This window comes from Ambystoma mexicanum, chromosome 11 (genome assembly GCF_040938575.1).
Source record: "Ambystoma mexicanum isolate Mex_15411 chromosome 11, UKY_AmexF1_1, whole genome shotgun sequence".
Lineage (NCBI taxonomy): Eukaryota > Metazoa > Chordata > Amphibia > Caudata > Ambystomatidae > Ambystoma > Ambystoma mexicanum.
In genome coordinates, this window is record NC_090934.1 from 263,351,093 (window position 1) to 263,363,581 (window position 12,489).

Below are 12,489 nucleotides of genomic sequence, written 5' to 3' on the forward strand. Positions count from 1 at the left end.
CCTCCATCCAGGGGAAGAATGTCCTGATAATGAGGGACAACACAGTGGCCATGCATTACCTCACCAAAAGAGCAGGTGTAGGGTTAGTGCCACTTTGCAGGGATGCATTGGAGCTCTGATTTTGGGTACTACAAAACAGGATCTCTGTCAGCTCTGAGTAAGCAGAGCACGATCTCCCACGAGTGGAAGTTGGCTCAGGAAGTCCTTCTAGAGATCTTTGCCCTTTGGGGAACCCCTCAAGTAGATCGGTTATCGTCCAGTATCAACAGGGAATGTAACGACTTCTGCTCCAAGGAATTTCCTAAGAGAGGAGCTTGAGGGGGGGGGCATGTTCGTAGTGAACTGAGAAGTTCCACTGCTGTACGCATTCTCACCTGTCTCCATCATTCCTCTTGTAATCAGCAGGTTGAGGACGTCTGGTAAGTCCATGATCCTGATTGCTCCGGATGAGTCAGGAGGACGTGGTTCTAGACATGTCCATCTGCCCTCTGTTTCGTCTTCCCCATAAAGTGGACCTACTGTCATGCCTTGGGCTAGAGGATGGTCTGTTTTGGACAGATGGAAGCGCTTGGGTGTGCGCTTTTGCTTTTCCTTTAACTTGGCGGCGCAAACTCAGTGTACTGTTGAATTCTTCACTGCAAGGCCTGTGGATTCGGTTCCTCCCCCTGCGTGGGTGGAAGTTTATCAGCAGCCTCTGCTAGAGCCAAGTTGCGTTGCTACTCTTTATACAGATACACTGTGTAAATCTGTTTTAGGTTACTCTATCAGCGCGGCCCGATTTACTTACAACTATTGCTATTTATTATACTCCTTCACTCTCTCTCCAGATTCTCTTTCCTTGCCCTGCGACTCAGTCTGTGGTTTCCCAAAGACTGAGCCCCGTTATGGAACTTCGGAGACTCTGCCCCTGTTGGTACGAAAGTTGTCATCCCTTCCCGGTTCCCAGTTTCAGTCCATCCCTCATACCTAATTCTGTCACTCACTGTGTATCTCTATCCTTCTTTTAACAAAGAGCTGGTTTCTGCCCTTCCAGTGCTTCTCCACCCCTCCAGGTATTCTCGGACTCCCTGCGAGCCCTCATCCAGGCAACAACTGCCATGTGTCAGAGGTTTCCTTCATCCTTCCCCGGTGGGTGTAGATTCTCCCCTTTCATTCCATAGCTCTCTTTTGTGCTCTCTCTCACACCGTATCTTATTCCAGCAGAGAGACAAGACTACGATCTGGAACACTGCAAAAGACCTGGGCCTCTCTTATTGAATCTTTGAGCTCCAGGTACTCTCCCGCTCACCAGAGGGAAACAGACCTTTCCTTGACAGTCTCCTTAATATCTCTCCTTTATTTTTCGCAGCTCCTACAATCCACTTCTGAGCATTTCATCAAGTGCCACTTCCCTTCACCTCATCAGGAGACGTGAATCCATCCACAACACAGGGTTTTCTCCCCAGAGGGTTTCCCTGGAAACTCACCCCTCCCCTGGCTTTGTCACATCCTCTTCCACAAACCCAGCCTAGGAGCAGGAGCTCCAGGGCCAGGATCCGCCTCTGCTGGAGCAGCGGGCCCCCCTCCACAAAGTCCATGCCACCCATGCAGCATTTAGGTAAGCGCTGCCCTCGGATGCGCTTTCATGAAAAAAACGATATTTTTCACTGCATTATTATTATCTGCTCAGGTGCTGCGAGCTGAATGCAGAACTGCCTGTTCTGCTGAGATGTATACTGGGAAATACTGCCACAGCACCTTCAACGCCAGCAAGGTACATGAGGTACCCAGTTGCTCCAAGATGGCCGCCCGCTTTCCATTGTGTGCTTCTAGTGCCTAACCTGACCTAGGCACTGTGTCCTGATAGGCTTCTGTGCCTACTTACTACCTGATTGGGCGCCGGCAGGCGTAGCCAGCCCACCTCCTACAAGGCCAACAGAAACAAAGCTAGAGCTTGTTTATGCCTGTTATGTGCCTGTGTCTGCCATCTGCCAGACCCCCTGTTCGTCACGATCTGCCCTCATACAAGGTAACATACACACTGCCTTATCACCACTACTAAATGTGCTCTTGCACATATTTACAGAGACTATACGCGCATTTATAATTATGGAAAAACTCTCTTTACACATTGAATGCTGATTTCTAATACTACTGTACAGCGTATTACTGTTTGCACAGCGTAACTTACTGATGACAGCTAAACGCTTGTGCATAGCCATCCATTACTGTACACAGATTTACTCAAATGATCGCCTCTTTTTGCAGTATGATCTAACCTCTCGTGAGCACCTTACGTGCTACTACAGCCGTCGGATTACCTCGTGGGAAGGAAGCCTCCACCTTGCCTACGAGCGTTGGATCCATATTAATTCACCCTCCTTATTGCTGCACAGTCGGTTCACAGTGCATTTCACTTGTTGATAATCGCTCAGTTCCATTATTTACTGCTTGAACATTTGTCTGGTCATAATCGATAACAGCATTAATGTATCTACCTGAAGCTTGCCCAACCCTGTCCATATTTGTGAACAGTATCTAGACCTCATCTGTTCTGATGCATACTGCCTGATACCTGCCTCACGTTGCCATAACAGTATTAGCGTACTCAAATTGCCCAAAACTCGCCTGACTCGACTCCCCTAGTGACTTGCATCTAGACTGCCCAAAATCTGCCTTATTTTGACTATTACAGTGAACTGCATTTAGATTGCCTAAAATATGTTTTATTTTTGACTACTCTTGCAAATTGCATCTAAACTATATTTGCACTACTGTATGTATACTGCCTGATACTAGCCATATTTGTCCACAAGAGTACCAGCGCATTTAGATTGCTTGAAACTTGCTTTTGCCTGATACTAGCCATATTTGTCCACAAGAGTACCAGCGCATTTAGATTGCTTGAAACTTGCTTTTGCCTGATACCAGCCATATTTGTCCACAAGAGTACCAGCGCATTTAGATTGCTTGAAACTTGCTTTTGCCTGATACCAGCCATATTTGTCCACAAGAGTACCAGCGCATTTAGATTGCTTGAAACTTGCTTTTGCCTGATACCAGCCATATTTGTCCACAAGAGTACTATCCCATTTAGATTGCTTGAAACTTGCTTTTACTCGGACCATTCCAGTAATTGCATTTAGATTGCCGAAACCTGTTGTCACATCGGCTATAAAAGTACAGTCTCATTTAGTTTGCCTAAGACTCCCCCTTATCCATGACCACATCAGTAAACGATATTGATTGCCTGACTACTCTTGCAAATTGCATCTAGCCTGCCTGAAATCAGTTGATTACTGGCTACAATAGTAAAGTTACATTTAGTTTGCCTAAGAACCTGCTATACCTTAATAATATTAGCAATTGCTTCCAGATTGCCTGACTCCCTTGGTATACCGCACATAGATCGCCTGAAAACTTGCATGCTCCTCGCCTATATTAGCCAACCGCCTAAAAGTTTTGATATATCTCCATCGCTGTGCCTTCGCATAATGTTAAGACTAGGCAGCATCCTTTGCATAATAGCCATGTCTATACTCACCAACAACCAGGACAGCCACAGGAGAATCCCCCCATGCGAGTCAGTACCTATCCTACCTAACATGCTAGACTCAATCAACAATGTAGACCTCATCAGTCCGCATTACTATGCTGTACCAAGACCAGCAGCCTATGCCTCCTTGCCCAGCTCAACTAATGATAGAAAAAGTAAATTATGTGCTAGACTTAACAAACTTCATGAGTTGCCCAGAAGATTTCTCCCCGGCATTAAACGTGTCATGAAACACCAAAATAATAGGGATTGCAACACTACTAACCTCCCTCCTGCCCCATCAGCCACAACAAACTCCCAAACCTTCAACACCAAGCATAAGACCAGTACCAGAAGCTTACCTAATTCAGCACAAAATAAAGGGGAAGCTGAAGCTCTCTCCTACAAAGGAGCGCTCCTTAATGTTAGATCACTAGTTGCCCACGCCATTGATATAGCTGACCTAATCACTGAAGCCAACCTGGACTTCATCGCTATAACCGAGACCTGGCTACACAATCCGGCAGGGCCGTCACTCATGCTAGCCATCCCCGACGGATACACTATCTCCAGGCAAGACCGAGAGGGCTCCCGCGGAGGAGGTATTGCCATCATATCTAAAATAAACTTAGCACTAAGATTAGTCCCGACCCAAACTCTGCAATCTTGTGAAACCCTCACCGCTAAACTCCACATAAATAATACCCAATCATTAACCATTCACCTTATCTACAGACCACCGGGCCCACTTGGGACCTTTGAGGAGGATCTACACAGCCTACTAACCAATAATGTCAAAACCACTTCACAATTGCTGGTAGTAGGGGACTTTAACCTAGGATTTAATGACCAAGCTGACGCGCACGCCCTGACCATCACTAATACTCTCAACTCCCTAGGATTAACCCATAAAGTTAACAATCCTATCCCTCTGAAGGGTAGAATACTAGATTGGGTTGCCTATTCCAATTGCACAGCTGCCATCTCTTCCATCTCGCTTTTATCATGGACCGACCACTCTCTGGTATCCTTCGACCTCCTAACCACCCGCCCTTCTATCTCAGCCATACACACGGCACCACCTTGCCCAACCAGAAATAAAAAGAATATGACGGTGGACACTATCATTCCTGCCATCCTCCCAACTCTAAATGCACTGCCGGACAACCTATATCCTATTGAATACAATAAAATCATGCTAGACACAATGGACAAAATTGCCCCACTCAAAATGCGTTCGAGTAAACCTAAGGCCCACCTAAACAAATGATTCATGCCTGAACTCAAGGCCCTATGCTTAACAAAAGAGAATGTGAATCGACCTGGAAACTATGCCCAACCGATGAGAATAAGGCTAACCTCACCTCTATCTCTCGCCATTATAAAAACGAAGTCTGTTTGGCAAAACAAAACTCCTACAATGACCGCATTGCTAACTCTAACTCAAGTATGAAAGAACTTTTCTCCATACTAAAAGAACTTGAGTCACCAATTGCCACCCCAGACATCTGCATTAAGGATCAGACTTGGTGTGCAGATATCGAATACACTTTAGCAAATAAAATAAACACCCTCCAAAACAAAATCCAACTAAAAAAAGACTTGTTAAACTTGCCCAATCAGCCACAGCTACCGTCCAGTGCCATCCCCAACAGCCACAACAAATTCTCCTTCACTAAAACTTCCACCATAGAGGTAGAGAAAGTCATCCTCTCCCTTAAACCCTCTAATTGTAAAGGTCATATCTGCCCAGCTCAGCTAATAAAAGATGCGGCCAGAGAGTTATCACCCTTCATCTCCAAACTTATCAATGCTTCCTTCTCCACAGCCAATATCCCTGCCAACCTAAAACAATCCTGGGTGCTCCCGCTCCTCAAGAAACAGTCACTAGACCCCCTTATCCCCACGGATTACCGACCGATTACCATGGTACCATTTCTATTGAAGATACGGGAAAAGGTGGCTTACACACAAATTCAAAAATACCTTGAACTACATAAACTACTGGGAGCCAGACAATCTGGTTTCCGTCCATTACATGGTACCGAAACAGCCCTCATTGACTTAAAGACCCAAATAGATGAACTGAGAGATCAAGGAAAGACGGCACTCCTTCTCTTACTTGACCTCTCAGCTGCATTCGATCTCGTGGACCACAAGGTCCTCTGCAGACACTTGGACTCTGCTGCTCATTTCTCCACCCTGGCTATCAAATGGATAGAATCCTTTCTGAGTGAGAGTACCATGAGAGTTTATTCACCCTCAGCAGCAGCAGACCCCACACCTATCAAATGTTGAGTCCCCCAGGGCTCCTGTGTCTCCCCAACTCTATACAACATATTTACCAAACCCCTTTTCGATGATTTGGCCCGTCTAGGCATCACCTACACTAACTATGCAGATGATACACAGATTCTCCTCCCACTTTCCGGGGATCATAATAGAGGGATTTGGTAAATAGGGTGTATCTTATCATTCAGGCATGGATGGCATCCCACGGCCTCTGCCTGAATGATGATAAGACAGAGTTAATCATCTTGGGCTCACAGGCAAAAATCAACAAATTAGGCCCTGACTACTCAGCATTCAGCATCAACGGCAACGTCATTAAAGTCTCGAGGGAAGTAAAAACTCTCGGTTTCTACCTTGACTCTGCCATGACATTTACTAAACAGGTTAACTCCTTAGAATCAACTACAGCCTATACCTGTAAATTAATAAGAGCAGGTAAACCCTTCTTATCTAATGACAGCTGTATGATCCTGGTAAGAGCCCTAATACTCTCACGACTAGACTACTGTAATGCACTCTACAGCGGTACCAATAAATCCATCACCCAAAGGCTCCAAATCCTTCAAAATAATGCCCTTAGAGCATTACTTGGGATAAATAAAAGAGAACATATCTCCTCCCTCAGACGCCGGTACAAATGGCTCTCGACTGCTAATAAAATCCACCTAAAAATGATCTCTTTGACCCACAAAGCTCTAAATAATGCAGGACCCAGTTACCTGATGGAAAAAATTAAGAGAAACATTTCTAATAGACTGACAAGAACTGTCAATTAAAACTGTCTGTTAATAGCCAGATGTAAACTTGCCAAAATTGGCAGCATTAGCTTCCCAGTAACAGTGGCCCATCTATGGAATGCATTGCCACACAACTTGAGAGCTGACCAACCGTTCCTACACTTCAGAATAAATGTCATTAAACATATCAATTCTAATAACCTGTAGACACAACATTAGCCCACTGCGAGTGTGTATATATATATATATGTATGTATTTTTAGAAGTCTATCAACTAATGCCTAACTTGAATACAGCACGCTAACCTTGTATGTTAATTACCTGCAAACACCTGCCTATACTCTCACTTGCAAGTATATATACCGTACATCCCTGTACCATTGTAAATGTATGCACTATTGTAAATTTGATGTATCCTTGTAAAGTTTGTAACATTGTAATTTCGAGATTCCTGTAACTTTGTAAGGCTTGGATATTGGTCTTTGCTGAGCCCGGTTACCTCTGGGTCTGGTGCGCATTATAAGTCAATAAACAAACAAACAATCAGGTGAGGGGAGAGTGACTAGGTGGATTCTCACTGCAGCTTACCGGCAGCATCTGATTCAGGTTGGTGATTCTTATTGTATACCATGTGTATTTACCAGAGGCGTGTCACATTTGTCACAGTTAGCAACACACAGGTTTTACCAACATGGAGCAGATGCAGCAGCTGGGTGCAGCTGTGCAATCTTTAACAACAGAGGTTCAAAACCTCAAACATGAAAACGCTGTTTTACGGAAGCAAATGGGTCGCTCACCACAAAGCTCAGAAATGCCCCTTGGTCCTCTTCCCTGAGGTAGATACGATGGAAACCCCCACAGGCTAAAAGAGTTTCTAGAATCATGCACTGTGCAATTCGCCTTCAAAGCAGCATTTTTCCCTACCGATAGAGACAGAGTGGGGCATATGATTTCCAATTTGACCAGTGCAGCTTTAGCATGGGTAACTCCATTGGTTACCATGAATAACCCTATCCTAGACTCCTACCATGCCTTTTGTAACAGTTTGAAGGCTATGTTTGGGAGGCAGGAGATCACTGTTGCCTCTCAGGAGCACCTTCTGAACTTTAAACAAGGAAGTCAGGATTTACTTAATTTCATAACCCAGTTTCAACAGATGGCGGCTGATACCGCCTGGCCTGACTATGCACTCATAACTTTATTTCGTCAGGCTCTAACCGAAGAACTAAAGGACGAGGTTTCTTGGGTACCTAGATCAGGAAATCTGGCGTAAATGATATCCCTTACCATGCAGCTGGATTACAGGCTACAAGAAAGACATTCCGATAAGAGAAGGAACCACCCTTCTCGGACTCTACCTGATCTTCCTCCTCTACCCGGCAAAGCCGCAACATCCGAGGAAACTAGGCAATTAGGGATAGCACGAGGACCCCTGTCCCCGGAGGAACGCGGTCGTAGCAGGAACCTCAAGTCCTGCATGTATTGTGGTTCTAAGATTAAGAAGCATGTGGTGCAGGAATGTCCCATTGCTCCCCCTGGAAATCGGGAAACGCCCCCGTCCGACCGTAACAGGAACCATGGGTCGTAAAGAATACAATGGTTCCCCAACTTCATACATCGCCTCTCATAGTTCTGATCCTACGGACACTCCCATGATGTTCCTCCAACTGAGTTTTACCTTGAGAAACTCGCAGATCATCAACATCCCAGCTCTAGTCGATATTGGAGCTGCGGGCAATTTCATTGATGATACTTGGGCTGCTCAGCATAGCATTCCCCGTTCCTCTAAGACCGTATCCATCCCAGTTGAGAGTGTGGATGGGAGTCCTCTCACGTCAGGACCCATAGTGGAACAAACTGCTTCGCTCCCTATGAATATCTCTTCCCATCAAGAAGAGACTGTTTTTGACATTATAAAAACCGCCCACTATCCAGTAATCTTGGGGTTGCCGTGGTTGAGGGTCCACAATCCCTTTTTGAATTGGACTGCTGGAATCTTCTTTTTGGGTTCAGAATTCTGTCTTGCTCATTGTCTGTCACGAGGGGCTGTAGGACTGCATACGCCCTAGGCTTCCCACTCCGGCACATCCCATCCTGCTGTGCTCAACCATATCCAGGGGCTCCCAGAGTGTTACCATCAGTACCAGGAAGTCTTTACTAAGACGGAATACTCTGAATTACCAACCCATCGGAGAGATGACTGCGAGATCAATCTTATCCCTGGCCATCCGTTGCCCTTTGGGCGCATGTATATCTTGTCAGCACGAGAGAAGGAAGTATTGAAGGACTACCCCCAGATCAATCTCCAAAATGGTCTAATTGCTGAGTCAACTTCCCCCGCAGGGGCATCTCTATTCTTTATGCCTAAGAAAGATTCTCAAAGGTTACGGCCCTGTATAGATTTTTGCGGTCTGAATAAATAACCATACCAGATCGGTATCCCATGCCGCTCATACCGGAAATTCTGGAGGCGGTACAGGGGGCCACAATTTGCACCAAGCTACCATCTTATTAGAATAAAGCAAGGGGACAAATGGAAAACGGCCTTTCGAACACCATTTTGGCACTACGAGTACAGAGTGATGCTCTTTGGGTTGTCCAATGCCCCGGCTGTATTTCAGCGCTTTATGGATCATCTGTTTTCGGATATCCTTCTCCACTATATAACTGTCTATCTGGACGGTATTCTGGTGTTTTCCTCTTCTCCCTCAGTACATGAATGTCACTTTCAGGAAGTTCTACGACGACTACAAAAGAACCACCTTCTTTGTAAAATTGAAAAATGTGAATTCCATAGGTGTGAGGTGGCCTTTTGGGTTATATCCTTTCCTCGGGAGGAATCACTATGGATCCCCGGAAGGTAGCTGCAATGCTGAACTGGCCCCCCTCTTCCTCGGTCAAGGAGATCCAGCGTTTCATAGGATTTGCCAATTTTTACAGGCATTTCATCCCAACATTTTCGGCCTGTATCTGACCTTTGATGTCCCTTCTGAAGAAACACACACCTTTTCAATGGACGGCAGACGCTCAGCAAGCCTTTCACGATCTCAAAGCCCAATTCTCTTCCGCTCCAATATTAATGTTTCCAGACCAAAGCAAGAAATTCATACTGGAGTCGGACGCTTACCATCATGCCATTGGGCCAGTACTGCTACAGGTTGATGAGCAAGGAGATGAAAGACCTGTTGCTTATTTGTCCAAGACCCTGACACCTTCTGAGACAAACTACATTGTATTGGAAAAGGACCTTCCAGCGATCAAGCGATCAATCGTGGAATGGAGAGACCTGTTGCTTGGAGCTCAACACCCTATTGAAGTCTGTACTGACCATCATAACCTTCGGGACCTCCAATACGCCCAAACCCGCCACAGTAGGCAAACATCTTCCTTCTCGAGCTCTTCACTCATCCGCCTCCAACTACCTCGGGGTCAGTCGCTTCTCCAAGCAACGAGTTGGTGGTAGATCTTTCTTCGGCTGGGGCCTCCCTCTGGAACAGACTCCCTGTCTCTCTGAAATTTGTGGAGAACCATCTCTGGCTCCAGAAGCACCTCAAGACCTTCCTATTTGCTTCTGCTTTCTCTCCTCCTCTCCCTTGCTGAACTCCTGGCTGAATCTGAAACTGTACTGGTCACCTGCCTACTCTCTATTCTCACTTGGGTGTGTGCACTTGCTTTTCCTCTAACATGGCGGCGCAAACTTAGTGTACCGTTGCAGTCTTTGCCGCGAACCCTGTGTGTTCGACTCCTCCTCCTACGTGGGCGGAAGTTTATTAACAGCCTCCGCCAGAGCCAAGTCAAAATGCTACTCTTTATGCAGCTACGCTCTGTAAGTCTGTCGTAGGTTACTGCATCAGCGCGTCCCGATTTGCTTACAACTATTGCTACTTCTCATACTCATTCACTCTCTCTCCAGATTCTCTTTCCTTGCCCCGCCACTTACTCTGCAGTTCCCCAAAGACGAGCCCCGTTTTGGAACTTCTGAGACTCCACCCCTGTTGGTACGATAGTTGTCATCCCTTCCCAGTTTCAGTCCATCCCTCATTCCTAATACTGTTACTCATTGTGTCTCTCTTTCCTTCTTTTAACGAAGAGCAGGTTTCCGCTCTTCCAGTGCTTCTCAGACCCTCCAGGTATTCTCGGACTCCCGGCGAGCCCGCATCCAGCCAACAGCTGCCGCGTGTCAGCTGTGTCCTTCAACCTTCCCCGGTGGGTGTAGATTCTCCCCTTTCATTCCGTAGCTATCTTTTGTGCTCTCTCTCACACTTTACCGTATTCCGGCAGAGAGACAAGACTACGTTCTGGAACACTGCAAAAGACCCCGGCCTCTCTTATTGAATCTTTGAGCTCCATGTACCATCACGCTCACCATTGGGAAACATTAGACCTTTCCTTGACAGTCTCCCTGATATCTCTCCTTTATTTTTCTCAACTCCTACGATCCACTTCTAAGAATTTCATCAAGGGCCACTTCCCTTCGCTGCATCAGGGGACATGAATCCATCCACAGCACAACACAGGGTTATCTCCCCCAGAGGGTTTCCCTGGAAACTCACCCCTCCCCTGGCTTTGTCACAGGTGAGGGGAGAGTGACTAGGTGGATTCTCACTGTAGCTTACCGGCGGCATCTGATTCAGGTTGGTGATTCTTATTGTATACCACGTGTATTTACCAGAGGCTTGTCACATTTGTCACACATACTCTCACAAGAGGGAGGCCGTCGACTTCACCGAAAACTCTGAACCTTCAAGATGTTAAGATACAAAGATTGGGACCTGCAGGAAGACGTCATGGAGGTGTTGCTTTCGGCCAGAAGACCAGCAACAAAAGCAATATACCACTGTCATTGGAAAAAGTATTGCAGCTGGTGTAGAGCTAAAGATATTGATCCTTTCACTTGGAATATACCTGGAGTGCTTTCTTTTTTGCTGCACCTAGCCCATCAGGGACTGCAGGGTGGCTACTATCAAGGGTTACCTGGCTGCGTTATCCATTTTTAAATTCATGCCAGAGCAAGCCTCTTAGTTTAAGATGCCAATTGTCATTCAATTACTCTGGTTTTCATCCTGATATTTGAACCTGGTTTTAACCTTTTTTATGGGCACTCTATTTGAATTGCTCCATTCTTGTCCACGTATGTTATTAACATTGAAAAAAAAATGTTTGGTAGCCATCACTACATTATTTTCCAAGGAGAAGGACAGTTTGAGGATTTGTCTCTCCTTCCTTCCCAAGGTTGTGCCTGAATTCCATCTTAACACAGAAAATAACTTTACCAGCTTTTTATCTACCACCTCACCCTTCTAAGGATGAAGATAGGTTGCACTTGCTTGACTCAAAAAGGGTTCTTAGCTTCTACATTTCTAGGATAGCTAATGTGAGGCAAGATGACCAACTATTTATTCGTTATACCGGCTACAGCCGTGACCAAACATGGTTGTATCATGTTGGATCATCCTCTGCATTTCAGAGTGCTACTCCATTGCAGGAAAACATGCACCTGAAAACCTACGAGTCCATTCCACCAGAGGAGTGGCAACCAATTTGGCGCTCCAAAGAGGTGTACCAGTGCAGGAGATTTGCAATGCTGCAACTTGGTCCTCAGTACACACTTTCTGAAAGCATTACTGTTTGGACAATCTGTTTTTTCCAGGACACTCGCTTTCGAAGAGCAGTTCTGCACTATATTATGTGTTAATTAGAATTCTCCCAAAAACCCACTTCTCCCACCTCCATCTCCAAAACCGCTATGGGGGTCTATCAAAGATGAGGGATCTGATTGAGTACACAATCCAATAGAAGAACAAATTACTTACCCCTGGCAATGTTCTTTCTACTGGATGTTCCTCCCACAGATTCCTCATCGCCCTCCCAGCCTACCCCTCTGACTGTGGGTGCATTTTTTAAGATATTTTTCTCTTTCAACATCCATGCAGGTTATTTAATCCT

General features: G+C 45.8%; 1 long non-coding RNA gene across 1 annotated transcript in view; it reads left to right on the forward strand.

Moving 5' to 3' along the window:
* The first annotated feature begins 1,892 nt into the window (after positions 1-1,892).
* The window catches only part of LOC138503353 (uncharacterized), a 168,826-nt gene continuing 158,229 nt past the window's right edge, over positions 1,893-12,489 (forward strand). Inside the window, exon 1 of the long non-coding RNA XR_011279625.1 lies at positions 1,893-2,008. This is a non-coding gene — a long non-coding RNA (uncharacterized lncRNA). The remainder of the gene's footprint in view (positions 2,009-12,489) is intronic.